Below are 13,970 nucleotides of genomic sequence, written 5' to 3' on the forward strand. Positions count from 1 at the left end.
GAATACTTTTCATTTGGCTGTCTCAAATGCTTACGTGTGATACAGATACAGAGTGATGGCCAGTTGAAAATTCATTCCCAGGCACCTTTAATTATGTGTGTAAAAGAGTGTGTAGAAATAAGGAACTGCAGTTTTCTCGTTAACAACTCACTGTGTTTATACACAGATTGCTGCTTCTACTGATGGTGTATAAGAAAGGTGCAATTATAAGTCTAAGCTTATGTGCTACCATCTTAAAAGCAAAACCAGGAAAATTATTGTTGGGAGGGATTAAATTCTTATTTTAAGGTAATTTCAGTTTTACACAAAGAAATAATAAAAATAACAACTGCCTACTTTCTGGCAAAGCCATCTGCACCACCCATTTCCATGAATTTGTATTCAAGGTGGGGAATATAAGTCTCGGTCAAGAGGGAAAGAAAAGCTTTCTAAAGAGTCTTAGTAAATAACCAGCTTCAGGGTTCAGTGAACAGCTTAGACAACTTGCATGTCAGATAGTGCCAAGAAGTAATTACAGCATTTAAATAAAAGTTGGTCACATTTTTTAAAAGATCTGATGGTTCACTAAGGGAAATGGATGATTCTTACGTGCCCTCAGCAGAAAAGATGGTTTCATCTTCAAGACTTAGCAGCACCAACGTTTATTTTTATTTACATTTATTAAACTTAAGCTAGAGGTATACCTCAGACCCCATTCTGATCTGTGTTATGCCAGAGCAAATTCAGAATAACTAAACTGAGATCAGACCCTATGGGTTTTTATTTACTATGAATTAGTTAACTGCACTTGGCAATGTTTGTTCACTCTACAACTCTCTCCATTTGTATTCTAATCCGAGTGATTCCACAAAAGCATTGCAAGGAAGAGTTTTCAATTCTTTATACAAGATGGTTTGTGCCTACCAAATGTTCAGATGGGCTTCTTATTTTTCTAGCTGTCTTCTCAACTGACTCAGTTAATTTCTATCTACACCAGAGAGCAGCCAGAAAGACACCAGAATCCAGTCTGTAGTTGAGCAACAATAAAGGGATTCAGAGAACTTTTATCAAAGCTTCCATTAACCCCCTGCTGATGTCCTCAAACAGGATTTTTTTTAGAGAGTGGAAACACAAAAGCTAGTCTGCACAACTGCCCCTGTGTGTCCATTCAGAGGTTTTAAATCCGCACAGTTACTAATTAAAATGCCGTGCAATGTAGCACAAATAAACATAGCCTGTCTCTGAATTCCAGAGTTTCTGCAATGACTCCGGATTTGAGGAACAGGTTAGTAAATTGACCTGGCTGTGGTCAGGGTAGTCCTGTTCTATTCATATATTTAATGGTTAGTTTGTAGCTGTTGTTGAAAAAAGTGTCTCAGATCTATCCATATGCATGAAAAATACTCCCAAGGATTTCATTCTTTGATGTCTTCTGTTTTTCTTTTTCTTTTTGCAGAGAGATTTATTGAGCCATGAGGGCCAAATAGAGCTGTAGCATGTCTACTGGATTCTATAATCAAAGTGGTAATGTTTTGCTGGACATCATAATGCTGAGCTTTCCAGTGAAATTTCTTTCACTCAGATTTGTCACTTCTGATTTGGCCCCACATGTGAACTGGGATGAAGAGAGTCCTCTATTATTGTGGTAGGACTCCAGTGGGTTCCTCCTCCCCAAACAAATCATGTAAATATGTGTTTGCTCTTTGCATACACTTGAAGGATTTCATGGCATCTCTTTAGATTAACGTAATCTGCCTTTATTACTAAATTCAAGAGCTGGCATCTCAAAACTCTGATTTAGTAACCTGCTTGACTGTTGGAGCACTTTGATTCAGAGTCTCTGAGAGTAATATTTTGTAATCTCTAGGTAACAAAAATTGATAGTGTTTTTAAGACATTTCTCTTTTAATAATTCTAGAGAGAAGAAAAGGAAACCAAAGTGTATCTCTCTATTTTTCGTTTCAAAGATTCCTTATGAAAAAGTGTATAGAACTTAACAGAAAAAAATTATAACCATTCTCTAGGCTTTTTGAACTATCCTATAGAATTTAATTAAACATTATATTCCTACTTTTGAAGACTATAGGCTAGTTTACACACACAGAGAGAGAGAAAGAAAAGACTATCATTTTCTATTAAAGTCTATAGGTTTTAGAGTAATTTCTATTAAACCATGTTTAATTTTGATAGAACCCTATTGGTTTAATCAGTATTAAATTCTGTAAGACGTTTCCATGAAGGATTACTGCAGACAGAAAAAGTGCTAAAGTTAAATTGTAATATGTAGTGGACATAAATATCCTTTCAAAGATTCCTGAAAATTAGTGATAAAACATTTAATGTTTTAAATTAACTTTTTATTATTTTTAATCTATTGTATCCTGTTATAGGAACACGTTAATAAATAACACAATAAAGCAGATTTGGCTGGGTAGTGTGCAAAAGAGAGGAGTTGTACATAACTGTTGTCTAGTATATGAAGGAAGTTTTGAGTAACATCCATTCGTTGTAGCAAACAAATAAAGGCAAGATCTGAAGACAACCCAGAACAATGACTCCCTGGGAAGACTGTGTTTGTCTAGATAACGTACCACATTCTTTAAATCTGTCCTCTGAATCAGCCTCCATTTATCTTTCTTAGCATAACAGTGAACATGGACTGAAGGGCCGCATCTTTCCTTCTAGTTATCAAGACTTGGTGCATGCACATAAATAAGACTGTAGATGAATTGAATTTGCAAGTAGCTGCAGGCTTAACAAATATTCTTTCAGCTCCAAGGATAATTGAGGCCATGGTGATTGGTGGGATTTTGTAGGGTGCTGCAGGATTTTGTGGGTTTTCTATAGAACATCGAAGATGATGTGCTGGGCCCTGCAGTGCATTTCCATGAGCATGCCGCACCATGTTGCTATCGCTGCTGCATGTGCTGAAAGTTAAAAAGGCTGCAATTACGCTAGCGCTGGGAAGAAAGCAGCAAGAGAAATGATTTGAAGAGAGTGGACCAGGCGCAAAGGGAGACAGCTTCAGAGCTGTTGGCAGATGTGTGATTTATTTTCAACTGGAGATCGTTTTTAGAAATTGAAGAATAGCAAATGTCGCAAACAGTGGAGGCTCGGCAGGGTAGGCATTGTCTTGAGTCAGATACAGAATGATCTTTACCTACTGCGGTAAATTGTTCATTTGTGTATTCACTTTCAGATGTCACCAGTTTCCTCTGGGCATAAATAAGGATCACATTTGTGGAAACATCTGTAACAAAACTGAGCTGAAAAACGGGGTGGAGGGGATGTAAGAGAAATAGAGACTTAAAAAATGAGAAGTGGTTCACAATTTGTTAGAAAAAGAAACAATGTTGGAATCATAATTTTTTATGGGGGCAGAGGGACAGTTTCCCCCCCTACCCTTCTCATTTTCCCCTAATTCTGCCTTATGAGCCTCAAAATAATACTTGGGGCCTTCACTCTGAGAAGAAGAGATCTGCTTCGCATCTTAAGGAGTTCAGCAAATGATCAGTCCTCTTCTGATCAACAGCCAGAGGGAATCATTCCGAGGCCTCTTCCCTCAGCTGACGAGCATGCTGGGCCAAGAAATAAAAGGCTAGGATCAGAATACAAACTGGTCTGTGGTTGGCAAACCAGGAGACTGCTGGGCCAAACTGAGGATCGTTATTGTCACTGAATTTTGTTTGCACAACCATTTGGGCTCTGAACTCTTCAATGTCAGCTCTAGCCAGTTTTAAGAGTAATTTTTAAAAAGTTGCTGTTTCCTGTTTTAATCCCCCATGTCTTCATGACTTCACAGGATGTTAGTTTAGCATTGAAATCATTTAGACTTTGAAATAGCGCCAACAGAAAGGAAAAATCCCTCGCAATTATCTCACCTTCCTGACCATTTCTGTTAAGGCAGCCGTCTTGATTTTTTAAGCACTTGCTCCATCTGGGGAGTTTGTAAGTGACACAATGGTGGTTTATTAAAATAAATAATTCAGTTGTTTTCAGCACTACACATAAAACCAAAATCAACACAGCTAAAAGCGTGCATGAATTAAAATTGTGTGGCACCTGTGATCTAATCTGTTACTGACACCCTAAAGCAAGATTTAAATTCTAAGGCTGTATGTTTCAAGGCTTGAAGACTCCTCACATTTCCATCTCTCATTCAGTTTTTAACTGAATTAAATGAAGATTGCTCTTGTTTTTACAAAACTATGCAGTGTGCAGAATGAGGGTGTCTCCCTCATCTAGTCTTTGTGTGTTTTATAATTTGCTAACTACAGGTTTCAAATGAAGAAAAGTGGACTTAGTTCCATTCCAGAGAAATATAGGGGAATAAAAAGAGGGTTGTGACTGAGTCCAAGAGAATTGGGCATACCAGATGCTAACTAGCGGCACTGCTTTCTCTGAAAGCACAGACTCCCCTTTCATCCCTTGAGGTGGTCCGTCAGGAAGAGAGATTAGGCACACTGGCAAGGCAGTGTGGCAAAGCTTGCCGTGCTGATATCCGTGCTGTAATTATTCGTGGAAGAACCGAGGGATCCATCTTCTAATGTTGTCACACTGGCACCTTGCACAAAGCATTACATTACCTTTTTTAAAGTTGTGAGTATGAAAAACCATCAAGCTTGATTCAGTGCGGAGCATTTCTCAGCTGTTCACAAAAGCCTGCAATGGAGATCATGCCATGTGCAAAAAGATCATCTAACCTTTGCACTCAAGACAGTGGCCTCACTTAGGCAGGAAAGCTAATAAAATTTAAATCTTTAGATTGTTCAGTTTAAATGTAAATACTTAAACGTGAACTTGCTGGAGGAACTTTGATGGCTTTAAAACTCCTTTCCACCCTCAGATTGTAAAGCAGGAGCTGAAGCTTTATGTTGCTCTTTGATGTTTGCAGGCACCATACGCTCAAAAGTGCGTATTTGAAATCAAGCCTTCAGTTGCTGTTGAAGCCTGTGACCTGCCTGTATCACTGTCAGGGTAAAAATGCTTATCATTTTATTATCTTCCTTCCTCTGAGGTTCTTGGCATTTTTTATGTTGTATGATTGATTCAAGAAGTACAAATGGTTCAGCCTAACTCCTTTTGAGGTAGCCATAGCACATTCGAAGCCAGGGTGACACCACCTGACCAAATCTGTTTACACAAGTAAGAAAAGCTGCTTTAGCAGAATGATCAACATATTATTTTTTTGTCTAAAAGGTACTTCTGTGTGGGAGAGCTTCAAAAGCTGACAAGTGAACAGTGCAAAAGGCTTGTATTTATCTGGATTTCTAGGCAGGCTCTTAAACAGTTCTGTCTGTAAAATCTAATATTCTTAATTCTGAGAGTAAATGGCAAAGAAAATTATTCACCAGGTATAGATTATCTGGACATCTACGTTCCAAGTAAATAAAAGACAACTGTATGGGAAATGCAGAAAATGTGTCTCATTAAGGAATTTCACCATGAAGTGTGGTGCCCTAGAAATAAAATCGTTCATTTGTGCCATAGCGGATTAAACGTTCATGATTACTGCTGAAATAACTAAGTGCTCAGATGTCATGGTGGTAAAGGCAGAAAAAGGACTGAAGAAAAGAGAAAAATTCCATATTGACACACATGAGATCTGAGACATTAGGCATGGAGCCAGAGCTGTCCCTTCTAATAAGGGACAAGTGGTCACTCTGGTATTTAAAGACTATTGTTAGCATATCTTACATAGTTTTACTGATCCCTGATGCACTATATCCGTCAGAAGTGGTTTAAAAGCCGCATACAAGAAACTATTTATGGAGCACAACAACAGGAAGTTTTATTGGTCCTACAAAATCCAGAAACAATGCTTCACATTCTTGAGGGCCATCTACTGGAACCTTGCCCAGTAACTATTTACATATATATGCATCTATACCATAGAGCAGTGGTTCTCAAAGCCAGTCTGCCGCTTGTTCAGGGAAAGCCCCTGGCAAGCCAGACTGGTTTGTTTACCTCCCGTGTCCATAGGTTTGGCTGATCGTGGCTCCCACTGGCCGCGGTTCGCTGCTCCAGGCCAATGGGGGCTGCGGGAAGGGCAGCCAGCACGTCCCTTGGCCCACACTGCTTCCCACAGCCCCCGTTTGCCTGGAGCGGCAAACTGTGGCTAGTGGGAGCCGCGATCAGCCAAACCTGTGGACGCGGCAGGTAAACAAACCGGTCCAGCCCACCAGGGGCTTTCCCTGAACAAGCAGCAGACCGACTTTGAGAACCACTGTTCTACACCAACAAGTAGAACTGTTGGCTTGTGGAGAATAGAGTCTGGTGCATCTTCTAACATGACAGAGTAATGTGTGCTCTCCACATGCCCCTAGCCAGAATTCAGCCCATGGGATGCTACTTTAATATGATCCGTTCATGCTGTCCCTCAGAACAGGTTTTAAACCTGGAATCAATGTTAAGGGATGTCCCAGCTATCTCCCATTACCATGGCTACCTGTCCCACATTCTGCTATTCTCTTTATCCACTGTAATCTATTAAAGGGACATTGTTGCCCTGTTTAAGCTGCCGAATTTGTTTCTCTTTTATGTTGAGGCAAATTCTAATCTCAGTTACAGGTAGAAGTAACTCCGCTGCGGCCAGTGGCTCAGTACCTGCCCAGGTTAGGGAGCTGGCAGCTAATTCCAAATTTACAAGCTGCTTATGGCTGTAGAATTTCTTTAAAGCAATTTGCAGTGCTAAATCCATCCATCCCTTTTGTGTTAATAGACATTTAGGAATGTTTCTTTGCCTATTCCCCCCTCCCCACCCAGCAATTGTAATGTTCAGACAGATTTTTTTCGAACTGAAAGACTTGTTTTCCTGTTTATTTTAAACTGGCATTCATACATACAGGAAAAATACACACAGTATCCTGCCATGTTTCTGTTGGCAAGTATTAAGTTATCCTTGTCAGAACATGCCAACAGGATTTCTTAGCAAGCTAGCAGAAAGAAAACAAGTGGTGCTCAGACTAAACAGACCCCATGCTTGGGTGTAATGCAGGATTCTTGTTAAACACTGCTCCCCTAAATGATGCTCAGCAGATTCTGTGTTCGTTTGGTTTATAGCTGTTCTGTGGGAATGCGGAGTAGTGATTACAGATTCAAGTCTTTTGGAGTTAATCCAGATATACTCTATTGTAACTGAGATCAGAATTTGGCCCTCAGAGATTAATAGCCAGGTTCTCTAATTTTTGTTGTCCCCAGTGAATGCAAAGCCAGTGTAGCTGCCTCCTGCACCACCCCTCTGCCACTGAAGCTTCTGATATAAGCTACAGGCGGGCACTAGTAGGTATGTCTACACAGCAAATAAATAAATAAAATAAAAAATGAATGTGTCAGGGAGTCTCTGGGCTTGGACCAACTAACTCGGGCTTGTTCTTTGGGCCTAAAAATATCAGAGTAGACATTCCTGCTTGCGCTGGAGCCCAGACTCCCAAGACCCTCTTCCCTCACCAGGTTTCAGAGCCTGGGCTCCAGTCCACGGGCGGTGAGTTACATAGTCCCGTGGTGCCTATGCTGCAGGAATATTCAGGGCCCAGGGGCCAAGCTCCACCTATGTACAGGGCTGGGTCTCTCCCCCGGCCCCTTGTGCCCCCCCTGCATGCCTCCCCCGGAGCATCTCCCACCCCCGAAGGCAGCCCAGAGCCTGCACCCAAACTCCCTCCCAGAGCCCGCTCCCCACACCCTCTCATGTACCCCAACCCCTTGCCCCAGCCCCGAGCTCACACCCCTCCCACACCCAAACTCCCTCCCAGAGTCCGCACCCTTCCCGCACCCAAACTCCCTCCCAGAGCCTTACGCAGGTGTGTGTCTGTCAGGAGGTGTGGGGGGAAGAGGGGAGAGGGAGGATTTGGACCTGTTCTGGGCACCACCAAAAATTATACAAACCTGCCACCTTCCTCCAGCCCGAATGTATACCTGGCTCTTTTTTAATCCTGTAGTTGACCTGGGCTCTGAGATTTGTTGCTGGAGGTCTTTTTTTTTTTCCCCCAGTGTAGATGTACTCAGTGTGTTCTGACAATCACCAGCTAACAGGCAGCCCCTGAGGCTCCATAACCAGCTTCATGTCATTTAGAGCAGTCCCAGTGCTGCTCTAATCTATGGCAAGACTGGAATCTCACTCATGGATCCACAACAGGTTCTTTGTGGTTCTTCTCTCAGCGGATGTGGTGTGCCTCTGAGAATGTAGGCCAGGACAGAGGCGACACGGGGGGGGGGGGGGGGGGGCACAGGGTCACATGCCCCTCCCCCTCAGATTTCTGCCAGGGTTTATATGTCGTGGCCTGAACTCCACTGCATACCACCAGAACCTTTAAATTGTGCCCCTCCCCCCACTATCAACAGTCTCTTCCAGGACAGGATGGTAAGAGGCACTGCACTCCAGTGATGGAAATTAGAGCAGCCTTAGGGCCATACTGACCATCAGCATTGATTGGGGGCAGAGGAGTCAGGAAGCTGCTGAAAAGTCACGTCGGCTACCCCATCAGGTAAACTCAGCAGAGCTCCATCACACCTAAGCATCTGCTTGTGGATTTTAAAGCCTGTGAGATGTATTTGAAAACTGAAAAATCCCTGGTTAGTGTGGCAGAGGTTATATAATGGCTTCAGGAATCAACCATCATATTTGGCATTTTGCAAATTTCAAACTGAGATTCCTTTCAAAAGGGACTTTTTTGGTCAATGACCCAAGTTTTGCTGTAAGCTTTTAACTTGATGGGAGTGAGAGCCAGCTTTTGAGGTTCTGCAACACTCCCAAAGCAGGTGAGTGCTCTTACTAGAAGGAAAGAAAATTGAAAGGAAAATTTTAGCTTTCTTGTTTACATTTTTAAAAAAAACAACCCTTATATTTCTATCCCTTTTCCTTCTGAAGGAAAATATAATTGATGTGAACCAATCACTTGACCCGAGAGCTTGTCACTCCTTTATCCTAAAGATCACAGGTTATTCACAGTGAGTGGCTTTTAGAGTCTGGAAAAACATAACCATATGTCCCTTGGTTTTGGGGACTATCTCATGTATAGGTGGCAGTACCACCCAGGCTATTGCTTATGGCACTAGAGCCACTGTAACCGGCTACTAGTCAGCTATCTCTGAGTCAATTCTTTTACTGAGCAGCTTGCATGTCCTCTGGCCACAAGGAGTTTCCGGGAAGCCGAATAGCATGAGAAGCAGCATGGTCTCGGCGAAGGATTGAGAGCAAGAGACTAATCCCAGCTTTCATGCTGATTTGGGTCACATAAACCCAAAATTTTCAAACTTGGGTGCCTAATGTTAGGCATCTAATTCCAGAGATGTAGATTTAGATGCGTCACTTTAATCTTCATGTTTGAAAATGCTTATCTTAAGCGCTCTGTGCCTCAGTTTCCAAATGGAGGAGAGTAGCAGACCAATCATCTTTCTTGCCGGGAGACAACAACAGCTAGCAGGAGACTGCAGAGGAAGGAGGATTGTGTGAAGACAGAGGATTATAGAGTGTTTTGTGAGGCCTTCTGTGGCTCAGATAAGCAACCACAAAAACAACGAGTCCAGTGGCACCTTAAAGATTAACAGATTTATTTGGGCATAAGCTTTTGTGGGTAAAAAGCCAACTTCTTCATATGCATGGAGTGAAAATTACAGATGCAGGAATTATTATACTGTCACATGAAGAGAAGGTAGTTACCTTACAAGTGGAGAACCAGTGCTGACAGGGCCAATTCAATCAGGGTGGATGTAGTCCACTCCCAATAATTGAGGAGGAGGTGTCAATTCCAGGGGAGGGAAAGTTGCTTTTGTAGTGAGCCAACCACTCCCAGTCCCTATTCAAGGCCAGATCAATGGTGTTAAATCTGCAAATGAATTTTAGTTCTGCAGTTTCTCTTTGGAGTCTGTTTCTGAAGTTTTTTTGTTCAAGTATAGCTACTTTTAAATCTGTTATAGAATGTCCAGGGAGATTGAAGTGTTCTCCTGCTGGCTTTTGTATGTTACCATTCCTGATGTCTGATTTGTGTCCATTTATTCTTTTATGTAGGGACTGTCCAGTTTACCCAATGTAAATGGCAGAGGGGCATTGCTGTCACATGATGGCATATATCACATTAGTAGATGTGCAGGTGACTGAGTCCCTGGTGGTGTGGCTGGTGTGGTTGGGTCCTCTGATGGTGTTGCTAGAGTAGATATGGGGACAGAGTAGGCAATGTGGTTTGTTACAGGGATTGGTTCCTGGGTTAGTGGTTCTGTTGTATGGTGTGTAGTTGCTGGTGAGTATTTGCTTCAGGTTGGGGGGCTGTCTGTAAGCGAGGACTGGCCTGCCTCCCAAGGTAAGCAACCAAACTTACTTCACTAGTTCTTCTGTCACTAGTTCATTTGTTACAGTAACACAGGAAGTGGGTTCATATGGGGAGGGTACTGTTTTCTGATCATTAAGATGCATGTTAAAAATAACCTAAAATTTGCCAGGCTGCATACACTGTTCCCAGATCCCCAACATGGAAAATGGCCCTGGAAAAAAATGTTAACAGTCATGGGGAGGGAGGGGTATGTAATGTAGTTATGTGTCAGTCCCAGGATATTAGAGAGACAAGGTGGGTGAGGTAACATCTGTTATTGGACCAACTTCTGTTAGTGAGAGACACAAGCCACATATAGAGTAGGGGTGGTTATTGAGAGTTCTAGCCCAGTTTTTCAAAAGTGCACACACATCTAGCTTGCAATTAGGATTCAGATGTGCACAACTGTGCTCACGTGCATTGGGTGTTTCACACAGGCATGTTGTCACACATATATTCGAAAACTTGGCCTTACATAGTTCCCATTGATGGTTCTCTGTGGTAGTTACCTGAGAAGAGAATTTGGTCCCTCAGGCGAAAAATGTGAACACACCCCTTTAGAAGGTGATTGCTCAGAGCCCAAAGCACTCACAGTCAGGTGTCCGTGCCTGTCATTCAAAAATAAGGTTCACTCAGTAAAGCTCATCCAAGCTTTTGGAATCATCGCCCAAGCACTCTGGTAAAGAGACTGGAGTGGGTAAGAGGCTTTATAGATTGGTAGGCAGCAGAACAAAACACCTTAATTTAAGAAAGGACAGAAGAGATGCCTTTTAAATTCAGTCTCATTCATGTAAAAATACAGGGCTAAATTCTGACTCCTTTCACGTCAGTGAGACGTCTCGCAAATGCAGGTTCTATCCAACATAAGTAAGTTACAAGAATCTGGCGCACATCATTTTTGCTTTTAGAAACCTTTTAAAAACATGCATGCACCCTTTCTCTTCAAACATCCTATTCATGCTGTGAGGTTACTTAATATAGTTTTGAAGATCAGATTTAAAAGAACATTACAAGGTGTAGATTCAAAGAAAAATCCTTGTGCATATCAGGTTTCTTGCATTAGCTTTTCATTTCAATAAATAGAAGATCTTATTTTATGTCTCCTTTGCTTTCTGAAGATTTTTTTTCTGCTTTAATCCCTCATATGTATAATACATTAAAGTCATTAATAATGAAGTAGGCTTTTAGCATCTACTCTGGAAGGTAAAACCCTTAATCACAGTAACATCATTAGTGCATTCAAGCATTTAATTTTGATGTCGGACAGCATTTTAAAGCACATAGCCATTGATAAGAACAAATAAGTGTTGTTATGTTTAATTGAGGGGGAAGCATGAAAAACCCTAAACTTCAAGTAATTAAATTTAAATATGTCATTTGAATTTAGCTGAGGTAATGTATAAACTGAGGTATATTTTTCAATCAGTGAGAGACCTCTTGAGTAAGCATGATACATTTAAATTAAAATCCTGGGGAGTAGAAAGTAAACCCTGCTGCGGTTAAGAAGGTAACTTGACTAAAACACTGAGCATTGTGTGCCTTTGACATCCAAGTGCTCAGGTTTCAAGTACTTTCATAAAGGGCTGTTTTCACTCCTGGCTGCTTACAGGCCAGAGACCTCTCATTGCAACTGTTTATTTCCTGTTGTTGTCCCCCTTCCGATACTAATATGAACCGGTAATGAAACACTGTCATGCTGCCTCTGCCCTCCTTTCAATTGCCCCAAAACTGTTATAACTCAGGGCTTGTTGGCCCTAGGAAATGGCTTTATGGCACTTGGGTGACATTTCTGTAGTGCATCTGCTCTCTCTCCCCGTTTGTAGGCCACAAGCACAGAACTGTAGTAATAAAACTATTAGTAGGTGTTTATTGGCAGGTTATTGAGGAAGTAGATAAAAGAACATTGCTGTATTCACATCAGTATGGGGGTGGAGTTTTTAAAGGAGACAAATTGCTGAGCTTTGAACTTAAAAAAGTTATACTTAGCCATTTTGTCAAAGGGAATCTCCTTTTATTTCACACCAAAGTATCTCCAGTTAGTCTTCACTGTGAAATATACTGGTTTGGTAGAATTTCTACACAGTATGTAACATTTTAGTATGTATGTGTCTGCCTACAGACATGTATATTAGATGTGGGGAGTTGTAACTTGGTATTATTTTGGCAACAATGTTTCACTTCTATACCACTTGATGTATTTCTCTCTGTTGAGCACCTCCAATGATAACAGATTTCACGAGGCATACTTTTTTAGAAATTGAGGTCCATAATAGCTGTGCTGCTTGGATGTCCGGAGGAGAGTAACATTCCAGTTACATAGTTTGTGATCAACCAATTGCTTGTCCAGATATTGAATTAAAAAATAAAAGACACTTTTTTTTCATTAGAGAGACAAGGTGGGTGAGGTAATATAGTTTATTGGAACAACTTTGGTTGGTGAGATAGACAAGCTTTCGAGCTTACATAGAGCTCCTCTTCAGGTCTGGAAAATGTACCCAGAGTGTCTCAGCTAAATATAAGGTGGAGTAGATTGTTTAGTATAAGTAGTTAACACATATTTTAAGGGACCATTCAAGGTGAAGTAGCTCATTAACATCTCTCCAGTAATGGGGGGGCGGGGGAGGGAGAGTATTGCTAATCTGCTGTGTGTGTGTGCGTGCGGAAAATGAACCTGATTTCCATTTTATTAGCTAAGAAGTGATGTTACTGCAAAGCAAAGCGAGGAGAATGTGCCCTTGGTTTAGAAGCCATTGGGTTATCAAGCAGGAGAGTTGCATTACCAATCCCAGTCATGTCACATATATAACTTGATGGAACACACCTGAATCCTCCCTGTTGGTTTATGTTTATAGTCTCCTCTGTCATCCAGTATCTGTCTGTGCGCATGAGATACAGAGACAGACAGACAGAGAGAAAGGGTCTGGAGGCATTTCTAACAGAGATGCCAAGCTGTCAAATAATAAATCAGGAAGAGACTCCCTGATGGCTTCACTTCAGCAGGAAGACTCCCTTTTGTGACTGTGTGTGTGGTGTCTACTGGTTATTTTCACTCCCATCAGACCTGTCTGATACGGTCAAGTAGGTTTGAAGCTTTCACGTTCAATTTTCCCTTCATTTATTGTGACTATTTTATTTCTCTGTCTTTCTCTGTAGTTTTCAGGAATACACATTACATCCTCCTTTCTCTTTTGACTACTTTCATGGATCTTCATCTCAGAGTTAAAAAAAATAAAAATCTGTATTTTTCTAGGGTTTCAGGGACAAAAGAGGAAATACATTCAATTTAGGAAGACCTCTAATCTCTGGTTATACAGAATGGCTTTGTTAGATAAGATTAAAAATTTCATGAATGTCTCTCTTCATCCCTGGAGACCCCACCATTTGTATCAGCTATTGTCAGTAGTGGCAGGGCTTGATAATAGTTGGCTAGAGACATGGCCACACAGCAACACAACAAGAACCAGGCAACCTGTTTCATAAATCTTCAGCAAACCCATTCCCCCAGCAGAGCTGTGAATCTGTTACTGTCATAGTCCCAGGGAAAATGCTTTGTCCTCCAACCAGTCAAAAACTGAACTTCAGCACTTTCAAGGGCCCAATTGGAGTGCACATTGAGAAATATTCCATTGTCTTTTTAATTGTAACCCTTATTATTAAACATGGATGTAAATTTGAGTTGAATTTTGT

General features: G+C 41.3%; 1 protein-coding gene across 2 annotated transcripts in view; it reads left to right on the forward strand.

The window, feature by feature from the left end:
• EPHA4 (EPH receptor A4) overlaps nucleotides 1-13,970 on the forward strand; it is a 125,303-nt gene that overhangs the window by 78,085 nt on the left and 33,248 nt on the right. The window lies entirely within an intron of this gene.

This window comes from Chelonia mydas, chromosome 9, assembly GCF_015237465.2.
Source record: "Chelonia mydas isolate rCheMyd1 chromosome 9, rCheMyd1.pri.v2, whole genome shotgun sequence".
NCBI classification, from domain to species: domain Eukaryota; kingdom Metazoa; phylum Chordata; order Testudines; family Cheloniidae; genus Chelonia; species Chelonia mydas.